Below are 25,441 nucleotides of genomic sequence, written 5' to 3'. Positions count from 1 at the left end.
TTCATTGTTTACCCTCAAGTTAGTCCAAAGGTCCAGTTCTGGCCTCCTAAAAAACAATGCTGTACTCTTAACATCAATATATGTCAAATAGTGTAGCTGTAAGTAAATGTAAATGTTCTTGTGTCGTACCTCCATTTTTGAGTGTGTAGGCCAGTAAGCCTATCATCAGTGGGGATTTATATTTGCTAATAATACATGGGAATTATGTTTAGACATTTTCATTTTTGAAAAGAACTTTTGGAGCCCCCCCCTGCAGTGACTCTGAGGACCCCCTGTTAAAGATCTCTGGTCTAGTGTATGGTAGGCATCAGACACTTGAGTTTGAACAGAAGACGCAACACACGGCGTTTTATTTTGAAGCACCTCGGCAGACTTTTATTGTGTTTATTTGCGTGTTTCTGTCTGCTGGAGCTCCCAGGGTTTACCCGATGGTCTCTGAGGATGAGCTCACCACCTTCCCGTCCACAATCTCCTCTACCACCGTGATCACTTTGGTTTTGGAGGTTTTCGTGCTGGTTTTTTGGGTGGGGGCGGTGGAGCTGGAAATGGTGACGCTGCAGGAGAGAGAGAGACAAACACCACAGTCAGGTTTTTATTCATACAATGCATTCTCATAAACTGCTCCGTATGATATCGTACGAAAATGTATGCACACTAAAGCATACGATATCATACAAAAGGAGAACGCCGGCTGGTCACGTGATGCCGGCTACAGTGGCCGCCTACGAACGCCGTGCGCAGAGAGAGAGAGTTGCTTGTTTTTAAGCCATTACAGACCTCCGTCAAAGCTCGGCCGTATCAGCGACAGTTAGTAGATGTCTAGCTGCTACAGAAAAAAACCAAAAACGTAGCGATGTAGATGTAGCCTGAGTAGTTTAAACTACCTGCTGCCGCTCTCTTCCTCCGTTAAAATCAGACGTTACTTTACTTCCCAAAGTTTACGCTAGTGAAGCCGAACGGGACGTCGCTCCGTTTGTTCCGTAAAGTTAAAATAACTGTTTCCTTTTCTTTTTCAAACGGGAATCAACACTTTGCTTATTTCACCTGCTGCTGCTGCTGCTGCTGCCGCCGCCACCGCCGCCGCCACCCTCTCCGTCCAGCAGCCTCCTGTACTCGGCGATCTCCATCTCCAGTCTGGTCTTGATGTCCAGCAGCATCTGGTACTCCTGTCCCTGTCTCTCCAGGTCGGCCCTCAGCGACACCAGCTGCTGCTCCAGACCACTCACCTGCATCTGGTACCCGTTCAGCTGCATGGCGTAGCGGTTCTGCGTCTCGGCCAGAGTCGACTCCAAAGACGCTTTCTGCAGAAGAGAAGATTCACAGCCGCACAAAGAGACACTTTACCAGCGCTGGAAGAAGTATTCTGATCCTTTACTGCAGTAAAAGTTCTAACACCACACTGTAAAAATACTGCAGTGAAAATGTTACTTCAGTAAAAGTCTGTAAGTATTATCAAGAGAATGTGGTTAAAGTATTAAATGTAAAGAAAAAGAAAGAATAAACTACATGTGTTTTGTGTGCTGGAATCTTAGTGTGTAAAGTAACTAAAGTAACTAGTAACTAAAGCTGGAACAGATGAATGTAGTGGAGTAAGAAGTACAATATTTCTCTCTGAAATGTTGGACTGAGGGACAGTACTGGAGTATATGTACTTATGTATATAGTTACTTTCTCACCATGCTGAGCTGCGACTGTAGCTCGATCTCCAGGCCCTGCAGCGTTCTCTTGAGCTCTGTGATCTCTGATTTGGACGAGTGGAGAGTTTCTGTGCTGACGGCGACTTCTTTGTTCAGCTGTTCTGACTGGAGAGAGAAACAGCAGGCGGCGTTCACACTGGAACTAAATGGGTTCTAAAAAATGTTGACTTTTTTCAAATATATTTTTTTCCCTTTTTCCTTTTATAGTAGACTTTTTTTTCTAAACATATTCAACTTTTTTTCTGAAAATATTCACCTGTATTTCTAAATATTCGCCTTTTTTTCTAAAAATATTCAGACGTTTTTCCAAAATTCATTCAACTCTTTTTCAAAAAATTTTAACTCTTTTTTTTTTCGAAAATTTGCAACTTTTTTCAAAAATGTTCAACTTTTTTTCTAAAATGTTCAACTTTTTTCAAAAGTTTTCAAACTCAAATTTTTTTTTTTCATTTTTCATTACATAAATACTTTTTTTCTAAAAATATTAAACTTTTTTTTCTAAAAATATTAAACTTTTTTTTCTAAAAATATTAACGTTTTTTTTCTAAAAATATTAAACTTTTTTTTTCTAAAAATATTAAACTTTTTTTTTCTAAAAATATTAAACTTTTTTTTTCTAAAATTATTAAACTTTTTTTTCCACTCTTTTCCTAAAATATTTAGATGGGAGTTTTCAAACGAAAGGGTGGGGCAGCTATACCCGGTGTGTCTGCAGGTAATGATGATGGTGGCGCTGGATGAAAAGTCAGACGACCACATTTCATCACAACCCATCCAACAATCGTTAAGACGTTTCAGTGGTCCTTACCTGGGACTGGAACCAGGCCTCCAGTTCTTTGCGGCTCTTGTTGGCGACGTTTTCATAGTGCTCCCTGACCTCCTCGATGACCTTCTGGAGGTCCACGGCTGGAGCGGCGTCCACCTCCACGTTCACCTGGCCGCTCATCTGCGTTCGCATCGCCAGCAGCTCCTGCACACAAACACACGGAGACGCATCAAACCAGAGGAAACTTTTAACCGCTAGAATCTTGAATGTAAACCTATTTTTGTTTAACTTTATTTATTGTTTAATTTCCCCCCAATCAGGGCCGGCCCATGGTATAGGCAGGGTAGGCAGATGCTAATGGCCCCGGTGGTCCAGATGAGTAAAGAAACGTTCAAGATAATAAGAAAAGAAAAAACAGCAAGAACATTGGAGAAAACGTTGAGAAAAACCCCCCAAAAATGTCAGAAAACCCCCTGTGTCATGTCCAAGTCACAACGAGTCATAACGAGTTAGACTTGGCTTTTTATCTAAAAGAGGAACATAAACATGGCGCACCAATCGTTCCAGTACACCAGTACAGGCCGGCTCTGAAATACCCGATGGGCTCACAGAGATCTTTCAGTGCTCTCACCTCCTCGTGGTTCTTCTTGAGGAAGATGAGTTCCTCCTTCAGACCCTCGATCTGCATCTCCAGGTCGGTCCGGCTCAAAGTCAGCTCGTCCAGGACTCGCCTCAGCCCGGCGATGTCGGCCTCCACCGACTGACGCATGGCCAGCTCGTTCTCAAACCTGCAGGGAAAACAAAGCATTTGTTTCTGCCCTGCGTATGTAGGCTACCTGCCACGTAGATCCAACGCAGGACCATGAATCAACGCTAAGTGTGACGACTCGTGAATGAATGAATCAACTTACTTCATCCTGAAGTCATCAGCTGCCAGCTTGGCGTTGTCAATGGAGAGGTAGATGCCGCCATTGATCCTGGTAGCGTCCTGGATCTGGGAGAGGAAAAGGAATACTGTCAGCTTTTCATGGTCATCCTTTGTTTTAACAGACTTACTAAGATAGATTTAGATAAGATAAGATATACTTTATTGTCCCCGAAGGAAAATTTTTTTGGACTCTGCTCCGCAGCCTTACAAAGACAACACGAAATACAGGAAATAAGCATCTCTCAACACATACTCTCATGCAACACAAATGCTCTCATATACATTAGACAAGTACCTATATAGTAAGCACATTAACTCCTCCTTTCAGTGGCACTTTCTAATTGAACAACCCTGTACATTTTGCACAAATGACACAATGCACTAACAACTAACATAATGCACATCCCAAATAGCTTATGAATTGCACAAATAATAATAAAAATAATAATAAATTGAATTTGTATAGCGCTTGTATAGCGACTCAAAACATAATGAACAACCCCAATAGCCTACATATTGCACAAATGACACATTTTCACATAACATATGCAGTACATAATGACATATTGAACAATCCAACAGCCCTATGTATTGAACCACTAACATATTGCATAACCCCAATAACCTTCTTATTGCACGATGATATAGTGCACAACCCAGCCAGCCTTCATGTTGGTGTTGATAAGCTTAATGTGTCACCGTGGAGGCATGAAACAAAATCAAAAGGGCTGACAGCAGATTTGCCAGTAACATAGCAAACACTGCTGACAAATTACACTATTTAGATAATCAATTAATCATTTTGAGTAATTTTTTTAATGATAAAATAGGTAAACTAAATGTGAATATTTTCTAGTTTCTTCTCTCCTCTGGGACAGGAAACTAAATATCTTTGAGTTGTGGACAAAACAAGACATTTGAGGACGTCATCTTGGACTTTGGGAAACACTGATTCACATTTTAGAGACCAAACTACTCATCCATTCATCCAGAAAATCAACCACACATTAATCACACGGTGAAAGCAATCGTTAGCTGCAGCCCTAGTTCTTTCTATTCACCGTTAAGTGGTTCCTTGGCAAATAAAGAGCCCAATTCCCCCAAATAAAGTCCAACATAAACCGTTAAATAATCCTAAAGAGCAAGAGAACTAAATGACTGATGTCTACGCTATGCTGCTTTTGATAAAAATTGATTTGGATTCAAACAAAGTCAGTTTGTCTGCTTGACAATCTCATTTTGCAGCGTTAAAAATTAAGTGAGATGAACAAACACAGACATTCATCTGATCAGATAAAACAGACGTTGACAAAGTGTTTCTCTGGCGAAATAATTTGATGTTGGAAACAAGGTAATAGGTTGCAATATATCACAGAATATCACAATAATTACGTAGGCTATTGGGGTTGGGCAATATGTTAGTTGTGCAATATCTTATTGTACAAGGGCTGTGCTACACTTATTGTGGAGAATGCAGCCGACAGGGTTGTTCCATTAAAAAATACCAATGAAAAGAGTTTATGTGCTTACTATATACAGTACAGGCCAAAAGTTTGGACACACCTTCTCATTCAATGCGTTTCCTTTTTATTTTCATGACTATTTACATTGTAGATTCTCACTGAAGGCATCAAAGCTATGAATGAACACATATGGAATTATGTACTTAACAAAAAAGTGTGAAATAACTGAAAACACGTCTTATATTTTAGATTCTTCAAAGTAGCATGACAGTAGTATGTACCTATCTAATCTACAGTATATGAAAGCATGTTTGTGTTGCATAAGAGTATGTGTTGAGAGATGCTTATTTTCTGTATTTTGTGTTGATTTTGTAAAGCTGCGGAACGGACAGAGTTCAAAACATATTTCACTTCGGGAACAACAAAATATATCCTATCTTATCTTATGTATAATTTCATTTTGTCGGGCCTCTGCGCATTCCCATCCCTAAGGATTATTCTACACCTTCCTGTTGTTGCATGCAGACAGTTTTGGGGGTGTCCCCGGTGAGCCTACCTTCCCCTGCAGCTCTGCGATGGTGACGAAAAAGTGGCTGTAGTCTCTGGCCGACGGGCCGACCTTGCTCTCCAGGAACTGTCTGATCTTCAGTTCCAGCTCGCTGTTGGCCTTCTCCAGCTTGCGCACCTTGTCCAGGTAGGTCGCCAGGCGGTCGTTCAGGTTCTGCATGGTGGCCTTCTCGTTGGCGGAGATGTCCACGCCGCTGCCTCCTCCGCCGCCACCACCACCACCACCACCTGCTGCGGCGCCAAGGCCAAAGGCAAAGGAACTTCCTACTCCGCCACCACCGCCACCTGCTCCGCCACCCGCCACCAGAGCCGAAGCCATAGCCAGCTCCACCGCCGCCGCCGCCGCCGCCAAACATGGACATGGAGGAGCCACCGGAGGAGATTCTGACACCAGAGCCTCCAGATCCTCCGTACATGGATCGGCTGCTGCTGCGCATGAAGCCACCGCCCCCACCACCGCTGATGGACTGGGAGTAGGAAGACATTCTGGTCTTTCTGTTTGGCGTTGAAGAGTGAAAGCTGTCTATCTGCTTCAGATGCTCGGGAGAGAGTGGAGAAACTCTGATAGAGCGGCTGATGTTTTATACTGTTGTATGAGTTTTGTGAAGAGGCGGAGGGAAAGGATGGCGAGCGCTTGCCAAGCCTGGGAGGAGACGCCTGTCCTTGTTTAACTCAGCAGCGAGCTAATGAGGTTAACGGGCCATGGGTGTGTCTGAGAAATGTGGAATCCACTTATACAATCACCTGTACGTGCCCAGAGTCTTCGTCACGCCATCTCTCGTTTTCTACAAGGGTCTACAAGATCTGCAGGGCGAGTTCAGACACGGGTGACATTTAGATTTACAGTTCACGCCCAGCCCAGCATAGAAAAAGCAATCAATCACTCTGCAGCTGTAAAAGAAAAACCCTTATAAAGTTTTTACAAGTTGGGTAGCTGTTGGCAGCCTGTGATTGTGCCGTGGCTTAAAGAGTAAACCTCTTGTTTGATCAGGGTCTTTGTCAGCAGTATGGATCCTGAGCAAACACAGCCAAGGACAATAAGTAGAAACCCTTTATATTCTGTTAAGCTCAATAAAAAAGTCTGAGATAAGATTGGGAAACTCAGGTGCAAAGACCGTTGGTAACAACATTGGAAATAGAAAGAAAGCCGCAGAGTTTAAGAGAGATTATTGCACTTAAAGGTGCTGTTAGGTATTTTAAATCGGGAGCGTGCCTATGTTCCCACAGCCCTAAGTTCCCACATTTCTAAGATTTTTTTCAAAATTAGGCCCTATGTTCGCCTAACCCCTAACCCACCCTAACCCTAACATTTGAAGTGACCTAATTTGAAGAAAAATCTTAGAAATGTGGGAACATATGGCTGACCCCTTTTAAATCATTACAGATTAATTTATAGACACTGAAATCTTTACTGTGAAGATTTGCCAATGAGATGCAGCTTTGGAAGAAAATGTTTTCTATAGGAAGAGCACATGTCCGGATGATTCCGGTTCCTCTCGATTCCGATTCTTTGAGGGGTGGAGTTCAAACGGGTCTTATTTCATAGATAAGAGGAAAGGTTTATTTTTATTCAATGGTGGTTTGGTGGACTACTGAGCTTTTTCAACGAAGAATAAACCCACACAACACAACAAGCGGGCGCTATGGAAATCAGAAACTTGCTCATGTTAAATTTGGAACCGCTGATTGGATTTGAAACCAAACTTTTCCAAACGATTCCAATAAATAAACGATTTTCCAATTAGGAACCGGTTCTCGATGCCCAATCCTAATGATGTATACTCAAAATGATCAAAACGTTGAGTGTGGAACGCTGGACATTACTCACACTCAACGGCCGCCATCTTTGCTACGGAGCGGAAGCTACGGGGCCACTAACATGTTTTTTGCAAACTTGTGAAAAATGGCGGGCGAAGAAACTGCAGCAGTTGCAATTGAAACAGCGAAAACCGAACTGTACAGATGTAATTTGTAGGCTAAATTTTTTCTCCCTTAAAAACCAAACAACAAGAGTTTGTCCATTCTGGGTTTTTAAAGCTAAATCGTTAATTCAATTCAATTTTATTTACCCAGACTAACCCAGACCAGGGGAACCAAATATTGGGGAAAGAATGGCTAAGATGCAGAGAACCAACTCAATATTAGGAGTCACATTGCACTGTTGTGCTTCAATAATGATCTGAGCGGTAGTGTGTATTGATATTCTTCACATATGTTGTTGGAGCCATGTTAGCTTTTATTTTGATGAATTGTGCATAAATGCATTGATATTGACAGTAAACTAGCAAGTTGTGTTAATTGATCTTGGTAGGTGGTGTATCGTCACAGCCTTCTGACAATCAGCTGATTGAGGCAGTAATTGCATCAGCTGGTATATAAGAGCTGAGCTGTCAATCAGTTGGGGTTCCTTTGGTTTGTAGCCACACGGTTTAATGACTGCTGAGTACCACTTGTGAAAATGAAGAAAACATATCAATATGAAGTTTGAATGATAACAGAAAATATATGTGACAAACGAAAGAGATCAGTGGATTCTGAGTCTGGTTTAAGTGCGTCGACCAAAGCGCATTCCAAAGAACAGGAAGGGATCAGATACGTTGTCTGAAAGTTTCTCCTTTGTATGTCATCCCTTGATTCACGCAACTAGAGCCTAGAAGTCTGAGCTGCAGAAACACAAGCACATCTTTCTGCCAAACCAAACGCCAAAACTGCACTTTTCAGCTGATCTCTAAAAACATCTGCTGCCACACTTCGCCCACAACAAGTGGAGTCATTTAGAGACAGGTAATGGCCAAACTGCAAAGTCATTGCAGCTGGCTTTGTGCTGTTGGTGCACATGATTAGGCAACTGTGATTTCTAATCAGAGTGAATCAGAGCATGTTATGTGAGCTTTGGAACAGATTCAGAATAGAGCTGTGATCGGACTTTAAAAGTTAAGCCCGATAAGGCCCGAGACAGACAGAATTGGGCCCGAGCCTGTCAAGTACATTTTGATTGACAGCTTTTTAAAAGCCCGAACCCATTAACAGCCCGACATTATTCAAATATGTGCACGTACACAACTCTTTTCTTTCTGTCATACTTTAACAGAATGTCGCTTCTTTTGCATTTCACATAAATCAATGGCTCATTATTCTCATTATGCACATGGTCAAAAGTTTTCCACACCTCAGACTTTGCTTTCTTTCCCGGTGCAACCAAAATGCATCACCTGACCTCTCATTTACTGCGCAACCCAGAGAGCTAGCCCGGCCCAAGCCCGTGTAAAATGATAAAAAATGATAGAAATTAAGACCGAACCCGGGCAAAGATCTCCAGCTCTACAGATAATTTGATTTTGGAAGCAGGTCTCTCAAAAGACGCTGCAACGCTCCCAGAATGCATTGCTCAGCTTCTCACAGAGACAAGGAATGGGAAGTGTGGAAATGGCGCTGCCAGTGGACACTTTCCTTTATACTTCTATGGGTTAGGGTTTGGTATAGGAAAAGTTATCTCGATGTCCGACGACTGAGCAGTTAATGAGAGAAGACAAAGGCAGATGCATTGCCCGGCGCACGTCACTTGAAGGTATCTACATGAGAGTAACATGACACTGTCATGAACACATGACAATGTCATGAACACATGACAATGTCATGGACACAGTCATGGAGTTTATGACTTGTTTATAATGTTTATGACACGTTCATGACAGTGTCATGTCACTCTTATGTAGATACCTTCAAGTAAAGTGTAACCCTTGCAGCTCTCCATTCCTTCATTTCCCACACTTGAATTGCATAATCATGCTTGTAAGTTTTTAAGTCTGTAAGGGTTAGGGGGTTAAGGGTTTAGGGTTTAGGGGGTTAGGGATAGGGTTGTGCTTATTTTGCACCACTTTGCATACTGTTTGTCGGACAAAAAAGCAACAGTTAACTGACTTTCTCTCCGTCATATTATATCTATTACTCTATTTTTTCATCATTATTGCCTCCTGTTCTTTTAAAACACAGCTGCACATTAACATTTCTTATCCATGGCACAGTTTAAAATTTTTGAAGCTGACTTTTAAAAAGTTATAAAAGTTTACCCGCTTCTTAAACAAACTTATGAGACATTGCGTAAATTCAGGTTGAGTTAGTATGTGGGAGTAGTAGTGTACCTGTCTGTCAGTTTCCCCTGCAGCCTGAGAGCTGACATGATGGGAACACGCCGGCAGCAGAATACCACGCAGACACACCCACACTGTCGCACAAAAGCACTCAAATCGTTTAAACTAAATGACTGAGATCACTCCAAGGATGGACTTATAATCACACATAGAATCTTTTGAAGTTTCTGCCCAGTCGTGCCTCTCATGTAATCGCTGTAATTACATTATCGCACGTTACGACACGTTTGTAACGACAATTTTACAAAAACTAACTTTCACCAAAGTCCACAGAAGTCGTATCACAATACATGGGTCACGATTCAATATGTTGCAATATATTTAAATACTGTGCGTAAGGCGATATATTGGGATTTTTTTAAAGTATAATTTTAGAAAAACTAATATTTAAAAAAAAGACATGATGTGCATAAAGGTCTGATGCTATTGCAGTCTGATGCCATGCCAATGCAGCGGGAGCCGGTCTTACATGGGGTTCAGCCATAGCTACATTATTAGCTTCTAGCAAAAATTCAGGCACCGCTAGCCACTGTTAGGTGAGGACACTAGTGGTGCATCTCAGCATAGCCATCTAACGGTAGGGGTTTAAACACAACATAAACATGAACCGCTGTCTTACAAAGAATACATGTGAACTAAAAAAACTAACTAAAAAAAAACGATATTGCGTTTTTGAAAATCTATACATTATTGCAAAATAAAACATTACGATACTCAAGTGTATTGATTTTTTCTTACAGCCCTAGCATACGTTGCGTCGTTTAAATCTCCATACACAGAAAACATATCTCGGTTTTCGCAGTAAATTTGATTTTCTTCTCATTTTATCGCATGCATCTTTAGACTTTAGACGAGGGTTTCACAAAGTCCGGACCGAGGTTCGCATCCGGACCGAACAAAGAAGTCAATCCGGCCCAGGCCCATTAAACTTGTGTTATGAACACAAAACCTTATGGAGTGTAACATTTTCTACTTAAAAATACATTTTATACTGATCAATGAATTGTAATTGAACTTGAATAAACAGTAGTGGTGTAACAGACCGTAGTTGATATCTCCTTCCTAAAAATTATTTTTACAACTGAAATAAAAAAAAAAACTTATTAGACAGAAAGTAGGTTTTAGTATTCCAGGTCGTGGTATCGGTACAAAGGTCGAGCAGGAAAACGGAGACCTCAACTTGAATGTGTGTTGCTTAAAAGTTAGTTGATTAACTGTTTTTGTTATCGCCAATCGTTCCAAACCCCCTGACCTGAAACTAAAATCAGATGCAGGACCTTTGAGTGATACATTTGACAACCCTCCGCTTTAGACGTTAGACTTTATTGTCCCCAAATAGGGCTGCACGATATGAGGAAAATATTGAATTGCCATTATTTTGACTGATATTGCGATATGATTCACGATAGTAACAAATATTGCGCCCCCCTGCGATTTGGATATTGCACTAGACCATATTGCGATTTCAATACAATTGCGATTAATTGTGCAGCCCTATTCCCAAAGGGAAATGCTTTGTCACGAACCGTATGTTATGGACACAGCACGGCCACAGAAAATATGTTTAAACATAACAGAAGGACATGCAAGGGACACGACAAAGGGATAAAAAGATTTCAGTTTACTGTCACAGAGGAGAGAAAAGAGTTGACACATTGTTTTTACATAAAGAAAATGACTCAAACTGATTAATGGATTATCAGAATCGTTTGAGATTAATTTAATAGTTGATGACTAATCCAGTCATCTTTGATGACTAATCCATTCATCTTTGATGACTAATCCATTCATCTTTGCAGATCTTCTTGAGTTGAGAAGAGTCTCCGTCTATTCTTCTCATACTGTCGGATCAACGTGCTCAGAAAAATATTCAATATTCACAAAGCTTCAGAACAAACGGTGGCCCTCGCTCTGCTCAACTACTGACAGCTATTGTGTTTACACTTGTGCTGTCAAACGATTAAAATATTTAATCATGATTAATCGCATTAATGCCATAGTTAACTCATAATTAATTGCAATTAATCGCACATTTTTATCTATTCTAAATGTCCCTTGATTTCTTTTTGTCCCATTATTTTTTTCTCATGTTACTGCTCTTATCAACATGGAAAAGTGGATCGGCTTGCTTTGTGCTTTTGTCGCCAGGCTTTGACGAGGGGGGGAGAATTGGCATCAGCTGTGTGCTCGACCATCAGCTGTATGTTCGGTCATCAGCTGTGTGCTCGACCATCAGCTGTATGTTCGGTCATCAGCTGTATGTTCGACCATCAGCTGTGTGTTTGGCCATCAGCTGTGTGTTTGGCCATCAGCTGTGTGCTCGGCCATCAACTGTGTGCTCGGCCATCAACTGTGTGCTCGGCCATCAACTGTGTGCTCGGCCATCAACTGTGTGCTCGGCCATCAACTGTGTGCTCGGCCATCAAGTGGTATTTCAGACTGGACGTGCTGCGATGATAGCTCAGTTCACAACGACAAAAACACACAGATCACTTTGGTGTTGTCAATGGAACCATTTGGCAACTTTTTAAAAGTAAACTTTCCATTCTGAATCTTAGTGGCGTTCATTTCGGCGTCTCGCGCTCGCCATCCACTCAAAACTTAACGTTAGCCTGCTACTCTTTGGCCGGCTCGCAAACCCAAACAAGTGTGTGCGGCGTGCCTGTTGTTTAGTTTCCGGTCTAGCTAGATCCGGTGTGGTGTTGTAGTTTTTCTAACGTTACTAGTTGTTGCAACAGCATGTGAAAAAAAACTACAAAGTTTGCTAGGCCAAAAAGAACGATAATCTCGCGCTAAAAAACAATGCACGCCGTTAAAATGGGTTTGCAATAACGCCGTTAATAACGCGTTTAACTGACAGCACTAGTTTACACACACACACACACACACACACACACACACACACACACACACACACACACACATACACATACACATACACACACATACACATGCATACCCACACACGTAAACAAAAAAAATCGATACAGTATTGCAAAATAAAATATTGCGATTCTCAAGTGCATTGATTTTTTTCTTACAGCCCTAACAAACGTTGCGTCGTTTAAATCTCCATACACAGAAAACATATCTCGGTTTTCGCAGTAAATTTGATTTTCTTCTCATTTTATCGCATGCATCTTTAGACTTTAGACGAGGGTTTCACAAAGTCCGGACCGAGGTTCGCATCCGGACCGAACAAAGAAGTCAATCCGGCCCCGGCCCATTAAACTTGTGTTATGAACAAAAAACTTTATGGAGTGTAACATTTTCTACTTTTAAATACATTTTATACTGATCAATGAATTGTAATTGTAATTGAACTTGAATAAACAGTAGTGGTGTAACGGACCATAGTTGATATCTCCCTCCTAAAAACATAAATAGTTTGGGACTTATTTTTACAACTGAAATAAAAAAGACTTACACACACACACACACACACACACACACACTCACACACTCTCTCTCTCTCTCTCTAACAACCTGCCTTGGGGGAAACCTGCTCCATCATGAACCCATCAGAAAACCTTACATAACTGCTGTTACCTGAGAGGGCGGGGCTTATCGCCTGCAGGCACACACAGGTGTGTCTCACAAAACTTTCACTACCTAGAAAACTAAAAGGTCGTCGAATGAGAAGTAACGGAAAAGAAATGAAAACGCTTCTTCACTTCAGTCTCTTTATCGTCCCAAATGGGATTTAAGATAAAAAAACATACAAACAACGCACAAATAACCAAAAAGACAACAATACAAAGACATAAAGTACCTGTACGTAATATATACTGCACCACAGAAGCAATCTCTAAATACTCTACATGTGCAAAAGAAGCCGAAAACACGGAACAAAGGAGTTTTCCCTCTCTTGAACTGGGGTTACAAAGTCAGAGTGAAGGTATAATATAATGTAATATAGATTGGGCCTTGTCTTCTTGTTTCATTTATGCATTAGAGAACAGCTGCAGACTTTCCTCTTTTGAGTTCTGCACGCTGCAGCGGTTTTTGTGAAGCTGATCCGAGTTCAGTGTGAGAGCGGCAGATTCTGTTCTGCTGTGGTGGCCGAGTGGTTAAGGTGTTGGACTTAAAATCCAATGGGGTTACCCCTGTGCAGGTTCAAACCCTGCTCAGAGTGGTTTCACATGGTGTAACTGGAATGTTACAGGAGCTGTGTTGGAAAGCATTCACTCCCTATTCCCTCTATAGAGTTTTTTTAAATAGGGAACAACCAAACCAGATTCTGGACACTACATGTACACACTGAAGACATTGTTATATGTGTGTGTGTATATATATATATATATATATATATATATATATATATATATATATATATATATATATATATATAATAAACACTCCTATATATATATATATATATATATATATACGGCGTGCAGGTGTGTGTGTGCAGTTGCATGGGGAGTGTGTGTGTGTGTGTGTGTGTGTGTGTGCAGGTGCGTGTGGAGTGTGTGTGCATATGTGTGTGCGTTCATGCGTGCGCAGGGAGTGTGCATGTTTGTGTGTGCGTTGTGCGTGTGTGTGTGCACACACAGGTGCATGTCAGGCCACGGCGTAGGGTCTCCACGTACCTACATATGTAGCCGCAGCGTTGATTTCACACAGAAGCATAAATCAGCCTTGAGTCGTAGATAAATTGTGTTTTGGGATGATTTATGAAGAAATGTCAACTCACAAACCCTTTTTTGTTTTCCAACTTGTCCAGGGTGCACATTGATGCAGCCATGCATTCAGAGAGAGACATGAGTGGTGTTTGAGCTGCAGGTCTGAGCACAGCAGGTATGTGCCTGCAGGTGAAAGAGGCCTTCAGACAAAAGGTCACATCATCAGCATATTTGACACACACAGGAGCTGCACTTACATTTGGGGAAGGGCTTAAAACGTATCTGTTTGCCGTTGCTTTCTCTGCGGTCACATAATCCTCCCTACACTTCTCTGCTTCTAAACTCTTTTCATTTTAATGTTTTATTTGCTGTGTATGTTTTGTGTAAAGCACTTTGAATTGCCTTTGTGTCTGAATTACATTGTTGCTATAAAAGCAGCCTGTGAGAGCTGAGCATATCTGCATGTTCACATGCAATTTAATGTGCTTAATGGGTTTAAACGCAGGTTTTTTTAGTTGTCGTTGAGAGGATATAAGCCTGCAGAACAGAGCTGCAGTCTGCTGTGTGTGAACACACACACATACACACACGCACACGCAGTGCTGTATAGATCCATGCAGGCAGACACACTGAGCGGGGGGTGTCTCTACAGAAACATAGCGGGACCAAGTCAGATCTTCACTGAAGTTAAAGTAGCTCAAATAAAAGTCCTGCTTTCAAAATCTCACTGAAGTACAAATATTTAGCAGTGAAATGTATTTGAAGTAAAAATGTGATACAAATTTATGAAAAAGAAAATGTGCGAACATAGGGCTTAATTTTGGAAAAGAAATCTTAGAAATGTGGGAAAATGTGGCCTAATTTTGAAAAAAATCATAGAAATGTGGGAACATAGGGCCTAATTTTGAAGTAAAGTACCTCAAATGTACACTTAAGTACAGCAGCTACAGGTTTCTGTTGCCTTTCTTCGAGCAATCCTCAAACATTTAATATTAAACAAATAAATTATGACTGATAATAAAGACAAGATCGCTCCTTCTCTTCAGGGTGTGACGGCGTCTGAATTCTTTGGAAGTTTGCTTTAATCACCTCCGGGCGTTCTATCCATCTCGTAAACCTTCAATCACTCACTCAGCTGTCGCTCATTAAACCCTCACGTTACAATGAAGTTTCTGTTTATTCACATAACTCCTTCTAAACATGTTCTGTCTTTGATACATACATACATCACACACATCAGTATTTATGTTGTCACCAGTGGTGGAAAGTAACTAAGCAGGGTTCGAAATGACTTAGGACTCTTGGGGGGTCCCCTAAAATGTAATTATAAAAGATACTGAAGACTACCTTGCTACACTATATACTGCAGGCAAAATTATATTGACATATTTTGAAGGTGGGATAATGGTCTTGGGATGTTTTTCATGGTTTGGGCTAGTCCCAGTATTGTAGTGGTGTCTGGAGAAGTGGATTGGCTATAATCTAACAGGTAACCCTCTAATTCTGGAGCAACAAAGTTACAGCACCTTATATAAATCCCTGACATGACAAAGTGGATAACAGGTCATTCTTTCCTTGAGCAAGGAAGTTAACTAAGTTACCTAAATCCACCAGGTGTACTCATTATGGCAGCACCATGCACCTTCAAAGGGTTTGATCAAATACAAATGGCATTTCTCATCCCTTATGTTAATGGAATTTGTAAAACAACTAGCCGCTGGATTGAATAATAATGATGTCTATAAAGACTGTACCTACATTAGATGGTTTACTTTGTTTTAAAGTAGTCAATCTATAACCTGAACTAAAATCTTTAGGGACACGTTTAAAAAAAAAAAAGAAGTAAGATATTATAACATGACTGAAAGCCATTAAAATGACAATAATCCAATAGTAACCACATTATTCAAAATCACTGACTGGACAATAGGGTTGGGTATCGTTTTTTTTTTTCCGATTCCGGTGCTAAATCGATACTTTTAAAACGGTGCCGGTGCCTAAACGGTGCCTAAACGGTGCCTGAACCGGTACTTTTCAATAAAGTTAAAAATAAAAAGAAGAATAAAAAAAATAAGGGTAGTAAACAACAGTCAGTGACTTGTTTATTGCTAAGGCCATGGTCAAAATTAAAGATTTAATAATAATGTAATAACTATAACAATAACTTATTTCACCAGTAAATTGCTGTTGAACCCCAGATGGGAAAAGGGTATTTTACAAATACTGTGAATGCACCACGAGGCTACCTGTTTTAAGTGAATGCACCGTATTTGTTGTTTAATTCCGACAACGGCAGCTGCGAGTGAACGCACCGTCTGTGTTGTTTAATTCCGACAACGGCAGCTGCAAGTGAACGCACCGTCTGTGTTGTTTAATTCCGACCATATAAACATACTGTATATCTATGAATTGCGACAACGGCAGCTGCTGCTGCGCTGCAGAGCAGACTGTTACATTCCGCTGTTGAAGTCCTCCACAGTGAAATACAGTCGCACTTTACACTGTTTAAGTAAGTAAGTAAGTAAGTAAATTTTATTTATACAGCGCTTTTCACAGACAATGTCACAAAGTGCTTTACAATGTGCATAAACAATAAAACATGGTAAAAAAAACGTTTAACGTTAGCTGTCAGCATTTTACCGGTGTTTAATCCAGCTGCTAGCTAAAGGTAGGCTAACGTTACATGCTGTCAGGTGTAGTGTAAAGTCAAGCACCGAAATGAGGCACCGAAACTTTCGTTCTTATTCGGTCTCGTTACTACCGTTTACGTCGGTACCGGTTCCCTATTGGCACAGAGTTTCGGTACCCAACCCTACTGGACAATTAGGTTGTTATGCTAGCTTTGAATAACTAGTCTAACTGCTATATGTCTGCTGTTAGCTGGCAGATTATTTGGCTTCATACCTATGCTTCATACACATACAGCTAGCAAGAAACGTTGACAAACGCACTCTTCTAATCATTACGTTACACTGGGTATCTAAGTTAGTTAATGCAACTTTTGATATAGGAACACCAACTCCAAATATTTTACTATAATAAGCAATTATTATGGAGATATAAACATATAACCGACACTTACAGGATTTTCATTAGGGATTTCACTCTTTGTGAGGCTTCGTTTTTGCCGCGTTCAACAATAACATACGTGTCTGCGCCATAGACTGTACTGTATGCGCCGGAGGACCACAACAACAATCTGTGATGCTATTAGCTGCCCTGATTGCTGCCCAATTGCGCTAGGAAATAAATAAATTATTGTTATAAATATAAAACGTCACTAAAGACCTATAATTTTCACAATCATTTTTAATGTTAAAAAGTATTTGTCGGGGACCCCCCAAAATCTAAAAATAAATTCTTATAGGGGGTCCCTAATGACTTATGGGGGGTCCAGGACCCCCCCAGACCCCCCTCATTTCGAACCCTGTAACTAAGTACATTTACTCCAGTACTGTACTTCAGTCCAAATGTTGAGGTACTCGTTCTTTACTTGAGTCTTTTCTTTTCATGCCACTTTCTGCTTCTACTGCGCCACATTGATGGCTGCTGTATAAGAACGCGGCTGGCCGTGTAGGGATGTGGTCAGGGGAATGTGTGTTCTTAGGGAGTGTTTTAACCCAAACCACCATCTTTTCCTGAACTTAACAAGTCGTTTTGGTGCCTAAACTTAACTGTTGTCGCCCCATAACGCTCACTTTTTCTTGCCTACACTTAACCGTAATCTCCGCCGAAACAACCGGCAGCTCGCGGTGCTCTGTACCTGGCTCACAGTCACCTATTCTCAGGTAACTGAACTACCAACTACTTCTGATACAACGGAGCACCATGCGGAGCACCATGCGGAGCACCATGCGGAGCACCATGCGGAGCACCGTAGCCTGCGGCACGAAGCTCTGTAGCGACTTAAACAGCTAGCAACTGTCACTCAGTAGCGGCTTAAACAGCTAGCAACTATCGCTCTGTAGCACGGAGCTCTGTAGCGGCTTAAACAGCTAGCAACTGTCACTCGGTAGCGGCTTAAACAGCTAGCAACTGTCGCTTCACGCACGGACTCTGTAGCAGCTTAAACAGCTAGCAACTGTCGCTCTGTAGCAGCTTAAACAGCTAACAACTGTCGCTCTGCGCTGCACGGAGCTCTGTAGTGGCTTAAACAGCTAGCAACTGTAACGCCGGTAGTGGCTTAAACAGCTAGCAACTGTGTTTCGGTGGTAGTGGCAAACAGCATGTAGCTGTCGTCTGTACAGGAGCTCTGTAGTGGCTTAAACAGCTAGCAACTGTTGCTCGTAGCGGCTTCAACAGCTAGCAACTGTCACTCTGTAGCACAAAGCTCTGTTGCGGCTTAAACAGCTAGCAACTGTCGCTCTGTAGCACAGAGCTCTGTAGCGGCTTAAACAGCTAGCAACTTTCGCTCTGTAGCACGGAGCTCTGTAGCGGCTTAAACAGCTAGCAACTTTCGCTCTGTAGCATGGAGCTCTGTAGCGGCTTAAACGGCTAGTAATTGTCGCCTGTAGCACGGAGCTCTGTAGCCGATGTCACGTCACCATGCGGAGCACCATGCGGAGCACCATGCGGAGCACCATGCGGAGCACCGTAGCCTGCGGCACGAAGCTCTGTAGCGACTTAAACAGCTAGCAACTGTCACTCAGTAGCGGCTTAAACAGCTAGCAACTATCGCTCTGTAGCACGGAGCTCTGTAGCGGCTTAAACAGCTAGCAACTGTCACTCGGTAGCGGCTTAAACAGCTAGCAACTGTCGCTCTGTAGCACGGAGCTCTGTAGCAGCTTAAACAGCTAGCAACTGTCGCTCTGTAGCAGCTTAAACAGCTAGCAACTGTCGCTCTGTAGCACGGAGCTCTGTAGTGGCTTAAACAGCTAGCAACTGTCGCTCGGTAGTGGCTTAAACAGCTAGCAACTGTCGCTCGGTAGTGGCTTAAACAGCTAGCAGCTGTCGCTCTGTAGCACGGAGCTCCGTAGTGGCTTAAACAGCTAGCAACTGTTGCTCGTAGCGGCTTCAACAGCTAGCAACTGTCACTCTGTAGCACAAAGCTCTGTTGCGGCTTAAACAGCTAGCAACTGTCGCTCTGTAGCACAGAGCTCTGTAGCGGCTTAAACAGCTAGCAACTTTCGCTCTGTGGCATGGAGCTCTGTAGCGGCTTAAACAGCTAGCAACTTTCGCTCTGTAGCATGGAGCTCTGTAGCGGCTTAAACGGCTAGTAATTGTCGCCTGTAGCACGGAGCTCTGTAGCCGATGTCACGTGACCAGCTGCGGTCTCCTAGTTTTCGTAGGATATCATACGAACCCGTTCATAAGAATGCGTTGGTTTTATTCTAAATTAAACTAGCCAACTATATAACGGCTACAAGTCCAGTTGAAATGATAAGACCATTAAACACACAACTGGTTGGTTCCTTTACACTTTCTACAATGGTTTTTATGTCATTTTTCTCTGACGTTTTTGTTCTTTTTTAATAACAGTTAATCAGTTTACCACACTGTCCGAGATGCAATGATTTCTTTATGTAAGACACCGGTTTCACCGTGAACATGAGCACACAATAACGACTGACAGCAGATCTGTTTCTATTCATCTGCTGCCAAGATTCTGCAGCGATGAATCTGTTCCTTAAACTCTTTTTGTTCCAAACCAACAGTTCCTCCGTTTCTTCGACTCAGCTTTGTGTGTTTGTACCTCTGAGTGGAAATGTAAGTCACACAAATCTAACCAGACTTTAAAGTTGTTAATCTCGGCGTAATAAAACATGGGACACCTGTAATAATTCCAAGCTCAATATTGCCGACGATTAGCTTCTTATTATTATTTAAGGGGATCTGTTTCTACATGTGTGTTCTTCCTGAAGCTGAAAACACTTCATGGCTCAGGTAGATTGGATTAAAGTCAGTTTGAAATGGTTAATGGTGGGTTTGATCCTGACAAAGTTAACCACAGATTAATGCAGAGATTAGAGATGAAGTGTGTGTGTGTGTGTGTGTGTGTGTGTGTGTGTGTGTGTGTGTGTGTGTGTGTGTGTGTGTGTGACTTTCTCTGTTTTTTTTAACCTCCAAACTTCACATATTGAAGTCTCTGTTCCAACAGGCCTCTGGGAAATACCTGTCATTACACACACTCAGGTTCATACAGGTATGAACACACACGCCCAACACACACACACACACAACACACGCCTGCAAACACCCATACAAACACGCATGCCCAGAGACACACAAAAGGACAAAAGTGCCAGAAAAAAAATTATAAAAAGAGACAAAAGCATGTGCACGCACACACACACACACACACACAAACACACACACACACAGACACAAAGACACACACACACACACACAGACACACACACACATACACAAACACAGACACAAAGACACACACACACACACACAAACACACACACATACACACACAGACACACAGACACACAGATACACAGATACACAGACACACCCACTGGGGTGTTAATCTGATGTCTTCAACCCATGACATGATGGAGGTTTCCTGCAGACCGGGGATGATGGCTGTCACGTTTTACTCTTGTGTTAATTCCTACATCACACTTTTTTCCATCTGCTTACACACAAAATCTTTTCATGTCACACGATTTTTGAAACCTTTCACTCAAAGTGCAAAACTACACAGCAAATCTCCAAAACCAGAAGCTATTTCTCAGCCTTTCATTCAGTTTTCAATTGCATAAAACACTTTTTTCAAAACATTACACACAGTTCTCTACCTAAGACACAAAAATCTAACAGGAAGTGACTTGCTTTCCTTTTCTAAACACAACCAATCAAAATGCTTCACTTATTTACCAGGGCACGCACACACACTCCTCACATTTACAAACACATTATGTCATAACTGAACACTAACCAATCACTGCTTTAGGCCTATAGGCTTATACAGAGGTCAAAGGTCAGATGACCTGTTTTGAACAATGGATGCCAACAATAGACAGAGAGCAAGGGGAGGAGGAGGGAGAGACATGGGACAACAACGGGGAGGAGGAGGGAAGAAGAGGAAGGAGAGACATCTCTGATGAGATCAGGGCCACACTTATTCATCATGTGATCAACCATGGATTGACCAATGAGAGAAGCCCATCTTGAGTAGTTTTACAGTGGCGTCCATACTGAATGCAACTATCTAATGACTAGTTCTGTAAATGAAAGCTTAAGGTGTTGCCTTGAAATATGTATCCCTTTTATATTTCACAACTCATTGTACCAAGAAGTAATCCACCCTGAAAGACACTCTGACACATTGTGACAACCAAATACTAAATATCTCCTCACCCATTGAACTCAAAAACGCGTCATTTTATCTAATGACACAATTTCAATACTTTAACTAATGATTCTGGTTCATTTACTTACTTGACCTTTTAGCTCGGGTTGTTCTGATTTTAAGGATGCGAAGCATTTGAAGATCCTCCAGGAAATGACATCACAATAAGCAGAAACACCAACGCAGGCTGCTGAAATGACTCGGGGTGCTTTTACATCTGCAGTTGGGTTCATTTGGTCCGGACCGAGGGCCAAAGTGTCTACATCCTGGCCTTTTTTTCAGCCTTTTCGGTGTGTGTGTGTGTGTGTGTGTGTGTGTGTGTGTGTGTGTGTGTGTGTGTGTGTGTGTGTTGCTTTTGCACAATCGTCGAATGACTATTAAACTTTGTAAAACTATATGACTGTTATATATTAGGTCAGCTGTTCACAGGACTAGAGTCATTTATTATTGCTATGGCACAACATGCATTGAGTAGGCCTTGCAGATCAGAATAGTTTGCATTCATTTGAATCATATTACTCTCAAATGCAACTATACACATGTTCATTGTTCCTTTTCACGCCACAGTTTGCCCTGCTGTGAACACAAGTCACGTGACAACTTTCACGTCCACGCGCCGGTTCAGACTCGCTGAAACTGTTCCCGCAACGTTCTAAAACGGATTTGTCTCGTAGCAAATCTTTGGTCTGAACTGGGCTTTAGTTACAACTTTTTCCTCACATCTAACCAGGCTTTAAAGTTGTTAATCTCGGCGTAATAAAACATGGGAAACCTGTAATAATTCCAAGCTCAATATTGCCGACGATTAGCTTCTTATTATTATTTAATATCTGGGATCTGTTTCTACATGTGTGTTCTTCCTGAAGCTGAAAACACTTCATGGCTCAGGTAGATTGGATTAAAGTCAGTTTGAAATGGTTAATGGTGGGTTTGATCCTGACAAAGTTAACCACAGATCAATGCAGAGATTAGAGATGAAGTGTGTGTGTGTGTTTTTGTGTGTGTGTGTGTGTGTGTGTGTGTGTGTGTGTGTGTGTGTGTGTGTGTGTGTGTGTGTGTGTGTGTGTGTGTGTGTGTGTGTGACTTTCTCTGGGTTTTTTTAACCTCCATACTTCACATATTGAAGTATCTGTTCCAACAGGCCTCTGGGAAATACCTGTCATTACACACACTCAGGTTCATACAGGTATGAACACACACGCCCCAACACACACACACACACACACACACACACACACACACACACACACACACACACACACAGACGCAACACACACCTGCAAACACCCACACCCCCACAAACACACACAGAGATACACAAAAGGGCAAAAATGACAGAAAAATATTCATAGAAAGAGACAAAAACATGCACACACACACACACACACACACACACACACACACAGTAAAGTATTTGGTTGCATATCAACATCAGAGTGACTTGCACCATGCACCATGTATTATATTCATGTTTTACATTACTTCAGAACATAAAGCTGCTATAAAGTATTTTTATTACTGTGTCTCTGGTAGTGATACTTAAGATGGCTTCTATAACTTAAGTAAGAGTATTTGTACTACAAACTGTAGTTTTAACCCCCTGATGCACAACATTGTTTGATTTGTTTGATGATTTTGTTTCGTATCGTTACTCAATATTTCACAAATGCTTTAACTAAATTGGAAAAAGCTTCAAAAAGTAGAAAAAAACACGACAAAAACATCAGAAAAAATGCCCCAAATGTAAAAAAAATACGACAAAAACTTTGTAAAAAACGACAAAGGTCGAACAAAGTAACCTCCAAAACCCTCGTCTGTCTGCCTGTCTGTCTGTCTGTCTGACTATATAAATACAGAAAATGTGTTTTTAGACATTTAATCTTTACACCAAACTCGATTCAATTTAGACCACATTTTAGTCTAATCTGTCAGCAAGGTTTAGTTCTACCTGCAGAAGAAGTCTGAATAAAGCAGCTGATTGGCCAAATCTTGTTCAACAGTTCCTGGTCATTTTGCTGTTGTACATCTTTATTTTTGTACGAGCTTCCTTTGTGTATTTGCGGTTAGCTGGTGTGTAGATACAATGAGAAGATACAGTCAGTGCCATGGCTGATATCAGTACTATTCAGCTGCCTAAATATACAACGTTAGCAGCTGGACAATATAACCGAGTGGGTAACTAGCACACTCTCAGAGCACACTGTCATCTCAGAAGATGTCTATGAGCAATGAAGGAATATATAATATATATAATAATATAGCAAATAAAGGAACCTTTTGTTTTGATGGCAATGATTTATTCACTGCTGGATTTATTTACATTTGAAACAGGAGTTCATGTGTTTGATAGAGTCATCACCTTTTGCAGGTCACATAGAGTGGTGTGAGGATTGTACTTGGAATTTGTTTCACTAAATGTGCCAAAGCAATTAAAGGTGTTCATCTTGGAGTCCTTAAATTAAACTGAAAAGCTAGCACTGGTGGGTGTTGAAAGGATAATCAGTGAGAAGCATGAACTCTGCTGCAGCGGCAGTATCGGTGGACCGGAAGGACCAGTTTCCACTTTCTGACTTCCTCTGCTCGGCTGCCAAACTCCCGTCAATCAACACCCCCCCCCACCCCCCCCTTGTTTAAACCTTTTTATTGTTAATTTTATTTGCCTTGTGTTTTGTTTTTGTTTTTAGTTTTTTTTTTTTTTTTTTGTTTTCTCTTCTGTCTGTCTGTGTGTCTGTCTGTCTGTTTGTCTGTCTGTGTGTGTCCCTCTCTCTTTCTGTCTCTCTGTCTGTCTCTCTGTCTGTCTGTGTGTGTCTGTGTCTCTGTCTGTCTGCAGGTCTCTGTGTCTCTGTTGCTCTGCTGCCCCCCGGTGGTCAGAGGGAGACTCACACCGGTAATAAATAATAAATAAATAATAAAGCTAATAAAGTAATAAATAAAGCTTTACATAAATAAAACAAAAATATAAATAAATAAAAATTTAATAAATTGAACTATAAAAAATAAAACTTTAAGCCATTTCTGAACATTTCTCTTCTGCTCATATTTCACTCTGTGTGAGATAACTCTCATCACTATATTTCAGCATGATGCTACACTGGTTACTTTAGATTTAATATTATATATTGTAAGTATAGTATCTTGTGTTATTTTATTTCATCTTATCTATTATTTCTAGTATATTTCTTGTATTTACTGTATATGTAACTTGCTGCTATAACACAGTAGTTTCCCAGTTTGGGATTAATAAAGTCCATCTATCTATCTATCTATCTATCTATCTATCTATCTATCTATCTATCTATCTATCTATCTATCTATCTATCCATCCATCTATCCATCTATCTATTCATCTATCCATCAAAGGCCATTAAAGAGCAGACCGCACAGTTGCAAGCAATTGCCTAGTCCTGGGTCTTCCCCGAGGCCTCCTCCCAGCTGGACGTCCCTCCACCTAGTCCTGGGTCTTCCCCAAGGCCTCCTCCCTGCTGGACGTGCCTCCACCTAGTCCTGGGTCTTCCCCGAGGCCTCCTCCCAGCTGGACGTCCCTCCACCTAGTCCTGGGTCTTCCCCGAGGCCTCCTCCCAGCTGGACGTGCCTCCACCTAGTCCTGGGTCTTCCCCGAGGCCTCCTCCCAGCTGGACGTCCCTCCACCTAGTCCTGGGTCTTCCCCGAGGCCTCCTCCCAGCTGGACGTGCCTGGAACACCTCCCTAGGGAGGCGCCCAGGGGGCATCCTTACCAGACGCCCAAACAAAACCTTTATTTCTGAAATAAAAACTTTGAAAACAGGTTATACCCGAGGACAACAGGAGGGTTTCTATATCACATATCATAAGAGGTAACCAGTAGTCGGGTTATTTATTCATCGGCTTTATTTTCAGATTAAAATCGACAGTGTAAACCTTTGAACCTTACAGCTAAAATCTCTCAGTATATTCGTGTACTG

General features: G+C 41.5%; 1 non-coding gene and 1 pseudogene across 1 annotated transcript; one reads left to right on the top strand and one right to left on the bottom strand.

Annotated features, from left to right (window-relative positions):
• Positions 1-347: 347 nt before the first annotated feature.
• Positions 348-6,004, bottom strand: LOC120575213 (annotated as a pseudogene).
• A 7,620-nt stretch (positions 6,005-13,624) lies between these two features.
• On the top strand, positions 13,625-13,707 carry trnal-uaa. The gene has a single exon. It is a non-coding gene; the product is annotated as a tRNA-Leu (tRNA).
• The last annotated feature ends 11,734 nt before the right edge of the window (positions 13,708-25,441 follow it).

This window comes from Perca fluviatilis, chromosome 15, assembly GCF_010015445.1.
Source record: "Perca fluviatilis chromosome 15, GENO_Pfluv_1.0, whole genome shotgun sequence".
NCBI lineage: Eukaryota > Metazoa > Chordata > Actinopteri > Perciformes > Percidae > Perca > Perca fluviatilis.
The sequence above is the reverse complement of the archived record's forward strand: the minus strand, read 5'-3'. Positions and strand labels throughout refer to the sequence as shown.